At 38.0% G+C, this 13,962-nt stretch overlaps 1 protein-coding gene across 1 annotated transcript in view; it reads left to right on the top strand.

Moving 5' to 3' along the window:
* Positions 1 to 826: 826 nt before the first annotated feature.
* chst8 (carbohydrate (N-acetylgalactosamine 4-0) sulfotransferase 8) overlaps positions 827 to 13,962 on the top strand; it is a 146,120-nt gene continuing 132,984 nt past the window's right edge. Inside the window, exon 1 of the mRNA XM_077564077.1 lies at positions 827 to 1,517. The gene's annotated coding sequence lies outside the window, so the exon portion shown is untranslated. The remainder of the gene's footprint in view (positions 1,518 to 13,962) is intronic.

Genomic DNA, 13,962 nt, shown 5'->3' with positions numbered 1-13,962 from the left:
CTGTTGCCTCTTGTGCTGCAGAGGGCGCTGCTGCGCTCAGGTCGGCAAGGATGCTGCGGCGCCAGACGGCAGCCACACCCTGATGCTGAAACACCCACAACGCAGCCATTGTCTACCATGCCAGCTATAACGTGATGAATTGTATTCAAGCATCTGTAATACTTACAATTTTTTTTTTAAATAAATAAATAAGTAAGTAAGTAAGCACCTAAATGAGTGAGTAAGTAAGTAAATGAATAAATAAATAAATAAATTAATATAAGAAAATTGAATTATTACATTTTTTTTGTCTTTGTTGAACTCCCTTGCTCATTTCAGATATCAGAAATTGCAGTGAAGACAACAAATGCAAATGAGCACATAACCCTAAATTATTATATACAAAATTAAATTAAAGCCAATAGTTGATATTAGGTGCTAAAAATAAACTAATATTTTTCAATAAGAAAATAAAAAATACTACAGCACAGCACTACGTCTCTTTAAAGAAATTAAGAGGCAAAATAATAATAATAATTTTTAGTTCAAATCAGTACAAGATTAAACGACTTTATTGGATGCGTGTGCTTGTGCGTGTGTGCTTTTGATTGATGATCAGAGCAGAGGTTGGCTGTAGTAATTCACACAATTGATTTTTCACTTTCAAGCAAATCTTTTCACTTTTTGTGTGTAGTTGAGATGATTGAAAGTGTTTCCCAGAAGTTGCACCACACACGCATCTCATGTCATGTGTGTGTGTGTGTGTGCGGGCGCGCGCGTGTGCTTCCAACTCACGCCGCCTCTGCTTTGTTAAGACTGAGGCTTGTGTGTGCAGGCTGCAAGCATCACGACACTGTCCTCTCATCTCTCGCATCTTCCTCTTCGCTTTCCCTCCCTTTTTTTCCCCACTCATGAAAAACTGAATTTATTCTGCGTGCCTGTTTACACTTCAGAGGGGGACTTTAATCGGCTTCAAATCGCTCCCTCCAGACTGCTCCACTTTTTTTTCTCTCTCCTTACCGGACTACAGTAACACGATCTTGAAGACAAAAGAGGCAAGGCGGGCAACGATGAGTACCGGAAGAAGGGGAATGAAGTCGGACAGACATTGAGGAGAAAAGAAGAAAAGCGTTGGGAATTTGTGAAGTCGTGCACGCCTTATTCGCGCGCGCACGCAGAGACGCGAGCACACACACGCTTCACGCCGGACGCAGCTCGCGAGGTGCATCGCGATTGGCTCCCTCCCTCCATCCCTCGCATCCCCCCCCCCCCCCCCCCCCCTGTGCCTCTCCTTTTCCGAGGAGGCAGGCATGCTCGCCCCGGCCACAGCCGCTCCGAGGCGGCGTCAAACTTGAGTCCCGCCCGCACGCACGCACGCACCCCGGGGGTGGCATCGTTTTCCAGGGTGCGAGCGCGCTCTCCGTGGTGCTGAAGCTGGAAAGTAGCCGTGCAGATCAACTCGAGAGGAGGCGTCGCGCGCGCCGAGCACACCCCACCGGCTTCTTGCGGGCTGTGCGGTCGTCAGGAGTAGTGCAAAGGTAAAAGCTGAGCTCAAAGCGATAGGGGTTCCGCGTTGGCTCATGTTACAGGCTCTTGTTACACTTTCAGCTTGCTCTCCATTTTCCCTGTTTCTGTATATTTGAGGGGGTGGTGGGGATATTCCACTCTTGTGAGTGGTTGTGGGTGTATTCTAATGTAATGAATGAGTATTTGCATGTGTGCAAGGGTGTTGAACCCCTACCTCTCTGGCCATATGTCAGGGGCAGCCTGTTGAAGTCTTGGAGTTGGTGAGAGTTTCAGATTGGGCTTCAGTGTAAAGTCACAAATATTGTTGATTTTTATTGCAGTTACTTTGAAGGTGTGTTTTAAAATTGCTTCAGGAATTAGAAGAGTAAGGGCTCCACCAGATAAAATAAGAACAAAAGCCGGAATATATGAAGAAAGTTATATTAGCATTTTTGACGTATCATAGTTTTATATTTGTATATTTGTGTGATTTTGACTTTTTCTTGCAATATTTTGACCTTGCACTTTAGTTAAATTACACTTAAAAAAATAATGTAAATTTTCCTTTACCTCATTCTTGGGAAATTACAAGTTAAGTCCTGTAATATGACAACTTTATCCATACTTCCCTCTCGTAGTATTTCTATTTTGGTAATTATTAAAAACTATATATTATTAGATTGGCAGTACATGCAAACAGAACAGTTACAAAAAAGTGACAGTAAATTCAAATGTTCAGTTTTTTAGGTGTATCATTTGACTTCATCATAATATTTTTTTCTCATATTTGTAATATTCGACTTAATCATATTTTTTCCTCATATTTTGACTTTTTTCACATAAAGATGTCAACGTTGGAACATTTTGACATTGTTTTATTAATATTTGGACTTTTCTTATAAAATTGACAACTTTCTAGGAATTCTTCCACCTTATATAAATGAACTATTCTTATACACAACTACTATTAATGACTATTCAAAAGTTTCCAGTATATTCAGTCATTCTTGTATTCTACATTACACTATTTCCACATAGCTTACTATGAATAAAGCAAAAATACTACGTTTTTTCACTTTTTAAATTGGAACATTTCCCCACAGCATTGTGAGTATTGACTTAATGAAATTGAATCTTCTAAAAAGGAAACCTTTTCATTGGAAAATGTCATTTTTGACCCTTTTGTTAGAAAATTGTTACTTTCTAATTGTATTCCTAAAAATAATGACTTCCTCTTATATTACAGCTTTATTGTCAAAAGGGTTTTTTTGTGAACTTTTTTTTTTTGGAGGACGCAGTAAAAAATGGACTGAGCAAAGTCTTGTGCTGCTTTCTTGCTTGTCCAACTGGAAACCAGACTCACCCAATCACTTAGAAGATCTTAGTGGCGTTTGTGCTATTTGTGTGTGGATGTCACAAACAATGACCGTGCTCGTTTAGAAAAGAAAAACACGGCGAGCCCTCCACTATTTGCTCCCGTTACATAACTAGCATCTTGAATTCATTTTTTAAATTATGCCTTTGAATGCTCTGGATTTGCAGTCTTGCAGTAGCTGTCTCTACTTTTTGACTTCAGAGTTTGCAAACATCCGCCCATAAAACATTTTGAACAATAAATGTGGGAGAGAGAGAGTGATTCTGATTCTTTCAGGTGCCAAAACTTGGGTTTGAGTGACATTCAAACTAGGGCAAGGAAGAAAAAACAAAAAGCAATACTGTATTGATTTAGTTGTCCATTATGTTGGCTCCTATTGGATTTTTCTTTCTTCTTGGGGAGGCTTTGTAGAGAAGTGTTGCAGTAAAGTTTTTGGCTGAAATCCAAGTCTTCTGCGGGAACTCTTTATTGGGACCTGGAGATGAATTTAAAAGACGAGTGTTAAGCTTTAAAACTGTAGTATTCTGTAACAATTGTGTACAGAATTCATTATAATTACGGATCTTTTTTTCTGGGTATGTCAGCTGTTGCCAGGCAAACTATGTGGGACACAATGTAATGTGTAATGTGCCCTCAAGAAAAAGCCCCCGAAAAAGGAGCCCTTAATATCTGCAATAGAATGAGCGTTTTTTTCACAAAGCTGCCGTGTACTGGATTTAGTCAGACTGCTCCATTACTTGCCTCTTATACAGTACAAAATATCCCCGAAACAATTTTCTATTCACGTTTAGACCTTCTGCCAATGCCTAAACACGTTAATATTTGCCCTGCGTGAGGCAGGAATCGAGATGAGCATCATCACGCATGCAACGGGGGGCAGCGTGCAGGTGTTGCCAGACCCCCACACCACACCACACCCACCCTCCACTGCCGTGACACTCAATGGCTCCACTCACTTGCTGCACTCCAGATGGCCCCTTCGATGCCCGAATGAATGGAGCGGTCCAGGCCGAAGGTGGGACTGCGGGAAGGTGGATGAGAAGCGGACTCGGTTGGATTACGAAAGACGACTCAGGAGCGACTTGTTGCCCGCAGGAAAAAAAACAGCTTCCTGTTGCTAAGTGCTGCAAACCAATCCTGATTGATGGCTTTTAAATCTGGGATAACTCGAAGAAAGAAAACTGTGTGAGACCGCTTACATTGTCTTTGCCATTTGAGGTCATCTGATATCCTGACTGAAAGAAAAAAAAATGTGGAAGGAAATGGGAGTGTTAAAGAGGTGCGGTCATGTTGGAAGATGTGCGATTGGCTGGCTTGTGTCATGTGATTTATGGTCAGAGAAACACGGATAAATGTTACCGTTATCTCTTCAAAAGAGAAAGAATAAATACCTTGAATACAAATGATTTGTTTAAGGTGAAACTCGAATTAGTTGATTGTTTTGATTATTTTTACAGAACTTTATTCATATAAACATATATTTGAAATTCTTTACATATTTTATTCTGTATTATACATAAAAACATGTAACGTGTTTATTACTTTATTTACATACTGTAGTACAAAATTGGGATGTCGGCATTCAGTTTCATCCCATAAACGTAAAAAAATGGACATAAGTGTTTTCCGCAGGACAGCGACGATATTTGTTGTAAAAATGACACTTCAGTTTAAGTAATATTTTTACATTTTTATCCGCCTTTAACATAAGCTGTTAATAAGCCGTAAAAAAGAATCACTGTCATGTAATTTTCTTTAATTTTTTTTATGAATTGTTTGAAAGTATAAAAACAAGTGCTAAGCGTTTCGGTGCAAATCAGAATAGATGTGATGTGAAAAAAAAATCTCATAACAGTAATTTATATATATATATATATATATATATATATATATATATATATATATATATATATATATATATATATATATATATATATAAATAAAACTAACTTCTTCATCTTTTTGCAATCTACTAAAAGCTGAACATACTGTATCATGAACCCTGAAATAGAAACCTCATATCCACCTGGAGAAAAAAGGACAGGGACAGGAATTATTGTTAATCCTTATTGTTATTGTAAATCTCAAAGTGCTAGAGATGTTTTAAATCACACTTGTCAGATTGCTTTCACTTTGTAAATATCAGCAGCCAAGACTCTATGCATACAGCATAAAACTTGGCATGGCATCCCGCAGGGGTCCGTACTAGGACTAGCACTCTTTCGTGTCTGTATGGTTCCCTTTGGTAGTATTACCAGAAAATATTCTGTAGAAATCCAATGCTATGATGACGACACACAAATCTCCACCTATGAAACCCGAGGAAACTAATCAATTAACAAATCTTCAGGAATGACTTAAATAAATCAAGAGTTGGATGACTGATAACTTCCTAATGTTAAACTCAGCTAAAACCAAAGTAATTCTCCTTGCTGCCACGACCTCACACGAAAAGTTTCTCGTGACATAGCGGCTACAGATTATTTCATGCTTGCCCCAAGATGCACAATGAGAAATGTCAGTATCACTCTGAGTCTTGGGTCTGCTCAAGGTTTCTTCCCAAGAAGGAGTTTTTGCTTGCCCCCGTTGTGTGGGTGGCATTGAGTTTTTAATAAGTGTGGTCTGAGACCTGCTCCATGTGTAAAGCGCCCTGAGACAACTTCTGTTGTCATTTGGCGCTCTAAAAAATGAAACTGAATTGAAATTGAATTACAGGTACAAAAGCAGTAAAACTAGAACTCAACAATAAAAACTAAGATATAAGACAGACATTACATTATTTTTGACATAGTTGTGTGATTGTAACGTACAGTATATCGGATGTACAGTACCTTATATGCAGCGATGGTTGTTTTTAAAGTGCTCTATAAATAAAGTTGAGAATTATGCTTTCACAGTGGAAGGATGGAGCAGAGCTGTTTAACATTGCGCAAAAATGGCATGTTTTATGTTTTTTGCCCTTGGCGAAGGTCTAACCCTCATCATGCTTTAATCCTTTTTTTACTCATTTCCCGGCAAGTTAAATATAATTAAATAAAAGCCAGCGAATGCAATTAAATATGTATTTTGAATAATTACGAATGCTGCCCACCTCACCGTGGCAACAACTGGGCTTGCAGCGGGGGGGGGGGGGGGGATGAATAACAGGCGCCAGTGTGTGTTTGTGTGCGTGCATGTGTGCGCGTGCGTGTAAATGTTGGGAGCAGCAAAAAGTGTGGGAGGGAGAAGGAATGAAAGAGAAGATGAAGGCGCTTGTGTGTCTGTGTCCAAGTGAAAGATGGAGAGACACCGATGTGTGCGTGTGTGTGTGTGTGTGTGTGGAGGGGGTGTATGAAACTCAAGATGCAAGTGTGTATGTGTGTGTGTGTCTCAAGGTTATACAGTAATAGTTTTGGAAATTTCATTATTGTTAATTTTCATTTCGTTTTGAGTTTTGAAATTTAGTTGCTCAATGAGTTTTCAAAGCCGCACTTTTTGAACAATGTCCAACTCGATTCCCCTGAGATCATGTTGCTGTCAATGCGCTTTACGTCCTATGACTTCAGGCACACGATATCCCACTTAGAATTTGACATCGGCTCTGATAAGGATGATCCATGCTGGAGAGCTTTTATGTTATATATATTTATAGCAGAAGGCATGATGACAAACTCAGTGCCTGTAGAGAAACTTTGTCTCCTTGTTTCTATGTGGGTAGCCGGGGGAGAGCAGGAAGAAAGGAGGAGTGCTCTTTTCATCCCGCTGATGGAACGGAGCATGATCTGCACTTTGATCACAATGAATTATTCCTATCCTCGGCTATAAATACGGTCTGTTTTCAGCAGCTTCGCTCTTGCTTTTCTGCGACTGAATCTGTGCTCCGCAAGACGCCGCAGTTGTGTTGCAGTTCTGATTTCGTCCCTAGCACGAGACGTTTAACGCAGGTCAGACCTTGCCACAAAACTATTGGAATGAAAGATCCTCTGCCTGTGAGATGAGATCGTTTTAGACCATCTTCCCTTTAATTACAAAAAAACAACAACAACCAAGTTTACAACCAGCTACAAAAAGACTAACCTACTATATAAGCACCCAATAAATGACCAAAATCAGTCAATCAATTAATCAATCAATCAATCAATCAATCAATAACAAAACAACCAAGCTCCCAAAACTAATAGCCAAACAACAACTGAACAAATAAAACAATCAACCACACAACTAACTAACTAAAAATAAATAAATAAAAACACCTAACCAAGCAAAATTAAAACAACTAACTGACCAGAATCAGTCAACTAACCAATTAACAATTCACAAAGTAATCATTCAGCTAAAAAGCCAGCCAACCACCTGGAATCTCAATCAAATTAAAGACGAGATAGCCCAGAAATCAACCTACTAAAAAACAAAAAACAAAAACAAACTAAAAAAAAACACAAAAACAAACTAAAAAAAAACACACACATAAAGAACCAATCAACTAACCAACACAAAACAAGTTTTTAAAAAAATATTTAAAAAATTAAGTAAACAACCGACAAAAATCGCCAGCCAACCAACCCAAAAATTCCCGATCAAACTAAAAACCATCCAACCAATAAATCAACAAACTAAAAACAAAGTAACCAACTGTAAACAAAAAAGTAACCTACACCCTAAAAAAATAAAAATAAACTAAACTAAACAAACACAAAAAACAAACAAGAGCCAACAACCAAAAAACAAGCAAAAGAATTAACCAAGTAACCGACAAGCTAAAAAAAACAACAACACATCAAGAACAAATCATCTAACTAACACAAAACAAGTTAAAAGAAAAATAAACAACCAGCTAAAATTGCCAGCCAAAAAAAACTGAAACCAACTAAAGAATCCCGGCCAACCAATTAAAAACAAAGTAACCAACTAACCAACTGTAAACAAAAAAGCAACAACCTGAAACCAACTAACAAAGTAACCTACACCCTAAAACAACAAGCCAAAGAATTTACCAAGTAACCAACCAGCTAAAATGGCCAGCAGAACCAAACAAAAAGCCAAAACCCAACCAACCCGCAGAGAATCAGTTAGATGGTTTGTGATCAATATGTCTCAGTAGTATCTGCATGATTGGAAGGAATGTGATGAGCAGGGAAGAAGTCTTGGAATTGGGAAGCGGCGCACAAGAGTTGCTGTGGGATGTGAGCTTTAGGAAGAGTAAACAATAGGATGCAAGCGTGCCAGAGCATCACTCAAGGACATGCACCGTTGCATTTCTCCGCCTTGTCTCCGTGGCTTGCAATCGTTAAAATCTAACAAACTCCCGCTTCATATGGGCTGGACAACCTCAACCCCACCCGCAAAGTACGACGCTGTCAACCTATCACCTCTAATGGGAACAAAAGGTCACACCTTAATTATTCATTCAGGATGTCAAACAAAGCCAGCCGCCTGTTATTTAGGGTGCGGGAGACCCGCTGAATAATTCACCAGGAGGATTCTCTTTCCTCCCGCGGTTTGGGAGAGTCTCACCAACACCCCTGTTGTGACTCAGCTGACCTTGAAGCAGCTATACGGGGATGGTACGAGTCTAATTTCAATACCTGCAAATGTGGGGTATACTTCGAAATCCACTTCATAGTCCTCAAACTGAATTTCAACACAAGCTGTACTAAGACAAGACAAAAACTTACCAAACAAACAAAAAAAGAATAAGAAAAAGAATGTTTCAAAAACAACCATAAAACATGAAAATAAACAAGCAATCATCTGACCAACTAAAATCCAACCACCCTCGGAATCACAGATTCTTACTGGGGAAAATGAGTCTAAAACGATCAACTAACAAAAAGAACCAAACCAAACCCAACCCAAGCAAGCAAGGGAGAACATTCAAACTCCACACAAGAAGTAATTATCCAATGAACCAACCAACGTAAAGTCAAAAATGAAAATATTGGGGACTGTAAACAACCAAACAAAAAAGATAAGACAACAACACTAATCAACCTCAAAACAACCAACTGAAACCAAATATCAACCAACTAACAAATAAAGCTAAGCGGCCAAAAACCAATCAACCAACCAAGCGAAAAGCAACTGTAACCCAACTGGTCAATTAACTCATTCACTACCATTGACGTCTATAAACGTAAAAAACTATCTAACTAACTATTTCTATTAGGCTATAGACGTCAAAAATTCATTTGGACTATTTCTATTAGTTTAACATATTTTCCCACTTTTGTTAAAACGAGTATGTTATAATCTTTTTTTTGTTGGAAAAAAAAGATTATTAAAAATTAGGTGTGTCAGGTGATTCATTTTTTAAATTGTAATTAATCGCATGAATTCAATAGTTGACTCACGATTAATCACAAATTTTCTATCTGTTCTAAATGTACAATAAAACAAATTTTCTAGGTTTTCATACTCTTGTTACCAAAAGTGGGAAAAAATGTTAAACTAATAGAAATAGTCCCTTTGTTCGTGTGTGCCTTTATTGGGAGCGCTGTTCATGTTGTACCCGATTTGGCCACTTAGAGGCAGTGTGGTTTCACGCGGTCTGATGCACCGTTAAATTGTAGCCACATTAGAGAGTAGAAGGAAAAAGTCACAATCAAGTTATTCCAAAAAAAAGTTGTTTTTTTTGCAGCGTGGAGCCATTCTTTTGAGTGATAAAAGTGCAGCGAGTAGCGTACTAATTAGCATTAGCGAGTCAGTCTGGGGTAGATCATTATGATTCCTTGAACATCTATAAATTGAAGCAAAAATCCTTGCCAATCAAATTATTGTGAATATATATATATATATATATATATATATATATATATATATATATATATATATATATATATATTGAAAATCGATTCTGAATCGAATCGCACACCCAAAAATCGGAATCGAATCGTGAGACATTCAAAGATTTCCACCCCTAAAAGTGATAGTACATTCCTAATTCCTAGAGGTATTTTGGGTTGACTTGCCCTTTAAGTTGTGATTTTGACGGTTTGTCTACCAAATTGAATGCTATAGTGATCAGCATAAAATCTCTGATCATTTATATACATATAAAACACTTGGTTAACCCTAAAGGCACGGTACACCTGTCATTCTTATTTTTTTTTCTCTATATATATTACGAATATAAAAATGATTCAACCAGACGAAAAAGCTCCCGGACGAAAATGCTCCCGGACAAGCTTCCAATAATGTTTGTGACCCTTTTGTGTTTCACAAAACAGTGAAAATAAAAAACACAAACTATGGTTGGTAACACCCACAGATCCAAAAAGTCTGTTTTCTACGTGCGACAATACTACTTCAGGCAGGTGCCAGAGTTTGTTTTGAAAATAGAAAAAAATGAAAAAGGAGATTAGTCGTCTTTGTGTTTCGGTACACTATCCACCAACAAAGACTCCTAACCGGCTTTTCAGAAGATGCGAGCAGAGTTTATTGGCGCTGAAGAGGCCAAATCAGACATTAATGCTATTAAAGTGCATTAAAGCGAGGAGCGCTGTAACTTGTGAGTCACTTTCCCCGTGAGGATTAGAGGGAGGGAGAGCGCTGTCTTGTTCCCCGGGAGGCAGCAGAAGAAGAGACGGACGGATGATGGAGCGCAGACAAAGTGTGCGACACCCACCGAGTGACAGGAAGAGAGACAGACTAACTCCATCATGCCTGAATAATAAATACATGCACACATACACTCGAGATACAGTACAAAATGTGTCATGCGAGGGATGGCAGGCAGCCCAGAAGCATGTTTGTCATGACGGTGACGCCGTCAAACAACCGTGAGACTTATTACTCGGCGCTTACTCAGGAAATCATGCAGAAAAACACCACAGGTTCTCGACATTTTCAACTCCGACTAACAAAAATATGATTGCACTGTATAATGAATTTCCCCTTAAAATGAGTACAATCACAATGTTTATTTTAATGTGAGACAAATATATATATCATTTTTTAAAGATCCTTTAAAGTGAATTAGTACGTAGATTTTATTCTATATATTGTACATTATACATTTCTAAAGATAATTAATCACAATTTTTAAAGACTGAGAACTATCTGAATTGAGGTGGGCTTGGCTAAAACAGGGCCCGGTGTTGCACCTTGCATGAGTTGACCTTCCCCAACTATTCCAAATCTTTGCTCACAATTGTAACATGCAGTTAGCTATGTCTAAATCCTGAAAATATTTAAAGCGAGTCATTGTCAGGTGTGTGTGCACGTCACGGCAGAGAGAGATGGGAGAATGAGGAGGGGATTTTTTTTTTCCCCCCCCAAATATGCAACTTGATAGTCAGCAGGCATGACCGCTTTAGAGTGCCCCGTTGTCATCTGCGAGTGAGCGCATATCACAGCGAAAAGGCAGAGGAGCAAAGCAATTATTTTTTTATTTTTTTATGTGCAAGTGAGAAATGCAAGCTTCAGGCTGGCATGGCCCAAAAAGTTTTTTTTTTTTTTTTTTGCTTCATTTGTCACGGTGTGGAGGGGTTAGGGGTCAGAGAAGGCATGTCTGCTCACAAAAATGGTTCATCACCGAAACGTAAAATGAAAAGTAGGATCTTTAAAAATATATTATGAAATAAGATAAAAACAATAAATGAAGCAAAATTATGAGAAGGCAAGTTTGCTGGAGGTCAAAATAAAAAAACTATTTATCACTATCCGCCATTTTGGTTTATCACTTTCGCCTTGAACACATTCATGTCACATTTGTGCTCTCAGACTGTGCTCCTTTGTGATGCAACTGCCTGATGTAAGCAACAGCCTATGAGAGTCATCCGCAACCTATAAAGGGAACAGCGGAACACACGTTCCGTTTGTCGGACGATTCATCTGCTTGCCTCCACAGCCCAATGAATGATTGTTAGCTACCTAGCTCCACGTCTTTTGATCCACGATACCTTCTTGCTGTTTCTGGTCTAGTTTTCGATGCCACGTCTCGTCATGAGTAACTTTTGCGCAAACCACTCAGTTAATGATTTACATGTTTTAATTCTTGATCCTGGATTTTGTTTTTGCTTTAGTTGTCAGTACCAATGTTTACCTCCCTGTCTTTGTTTGGTTAAAACTAAAGATTTTTACTGCACCCCTGCCTGGCTTCCCTGCACTTTGGGTCCACCCTCCCGGAAACCTGACAGTAATGGATGAAAGTATTTGTAATTCGTTACTTCCCATCTCTGCCCAGGACAGACCCCTGGGGTACCCCAGCTGTGACCTAAGCCAAATAGTGTACATTGAGTGTGATCAGAGATATCAAAATTTGCTTCTGTGAGTTTGAGTAGAATGAGAAACAGATGGATGGACCTGACCATGGCAGTTTAAATTAACTCATTTACTGCAATAGTTAACTATTGAAGTCATGCAATTAATAACAATAACAAAAAAAAAAAAGATTATTAAAAATTATGTGTCAGGTAATTTTTTTTTTAATCGTAATTAATCGCATGACTTCACTAGTTAACTCACGATTAGTCACAAATTGTATATCTGTTCTAAATGAACACTAAAAAAAATTCTAGGTTTGCATACTCGTTAACAAAAGTGGAAAAAAATGTGAAACTAATAGAAATAGTAAAAAAAATTACGTCTATAGCCGTCAATGGCAGTGAACGTGTTAAAAATGTACAGACCATCGTCCTTGCGCAGATCAACTGCACAAACTACTTGGCACACAAAGACCTTGACCACATTAAAAAGCTTCAAGCATCAAGGGGTGGGGACATTCTCCGAGCTCCGCCTCCTGTTCAATATGCATTCGTCTCAAGGGAGGGGGTGAATATCCTTTCATTTTTGTCCGCAGCATATATTGTTATACATTTTTAATAAGATTATGCTCGGTGATGAGACGCCCCCGCTGTGCTATTTCCCAGGTAAGATGCCCTGCTCCGCCTGCAGGGTCAAATAGGGCATCGGCTGCATGTAATTAAATGTGCTCAATGACAGACTAATTGAATGAGTGCCGCTCCCTGCCTCTGTAGGCTGTTTAATCACGCAGAGCCGCGGATAACAAAAATATGTCTTTTTTTTCCCCCTTTCGCGCCGGGAGCGTAATTATGACAGCGTCCTCATTGATCACTTGACAGCAAATATTAAATAACAATCAAGGTGTTTATATTGACTTGCAATGGAGGATACAAAATGACTGATGACTGAAAATACATTATTATTATAACCAAAGTAATCCATTGTGAGATAATTATCGTATGAATCATAATGGTGGGTTCTGTGTAAAGTAACACAGTTAAGTGTGGGGGTGACACATTGCACTAATAGCTGGACTGTTGTTACTGATGTTAGCCCAGAATGCAGATTTGAATGATGGATGAGATCATTTATTCGTTATCAAGACCTTGTTTATCAGGTTCCATATGTGGTTCATTTGTTTTCAAACTTGTGTGACCATTTAAAAATGTTTATAAATAACCAATGTGAGAAACATTTATGACATGAATTATCTTCATACTGTTACCGTCTAAATGACAGTGATAACAGTGGTTTTGTGGTGTATATGGTGTTCTTTTCACTTTTATGATAGTTAAGAATGTTGAAATGTGATCAAATTGATTAAAATTGATCTTAACTCGTTAATTGCCATTGACGGCTAAATTATTTTACTGTACATTTAGAACAGATATAAAATTTGTGATTAATCGTGAGTTAAGTAGTCAAATCATGGGATTAATTATGAAAAATCCAAATTTTTAATATATATATATTTTTTATTTAATTTAATTTTTTTTATTTTTTTACATTTAAAAAAACGATTATTAAATATTAGGGGCGGCAGGCGATTAAAATTTGTAATCATAATTAATAGCATGACTTCACTAGTTAACTCACGATTAATCACAAATTTTATATCTGTTCTAAATGTACAATAATAATCAAAAAAATCTAGGTTTTCATACTCTTCTTAACAAAAGTGGGAAAATGTTAAACTAATAGAAACAGTTCAAATGAATTTTTGACCTCTATAGCCGTCAGTGGCAGTGAATGAGTTAATTTAATATTATTTAATGTTCAATGTTGGATATTCCAAATGCTGTCAAGACCTTTGTTTAGTTTTGATTTATTTTAGTTATGTGTCAATGTTGTCACTGTGCTCGTCATCCCGGTCCCTTAAT

This window comes from Vanacampus margaritifer, chromosome 4 (genome assembly GCF_051991255.1).
Source record: "Vanacampus margaritifer isolate UIUO_Vmar chromosome 4, RoL_Vmar_1.0, whole genome shotgun sequence".
Lineage (NCBI taxonomy): Eukaryota > Metazoa > Chordata > Actinopteri > Syngnathiformes > Syngnathidae > Vanacampus > Vanacampus margaritifer.
This window is presented reverse-complemented; position numbering and strand designations above follow the sequence as displayed.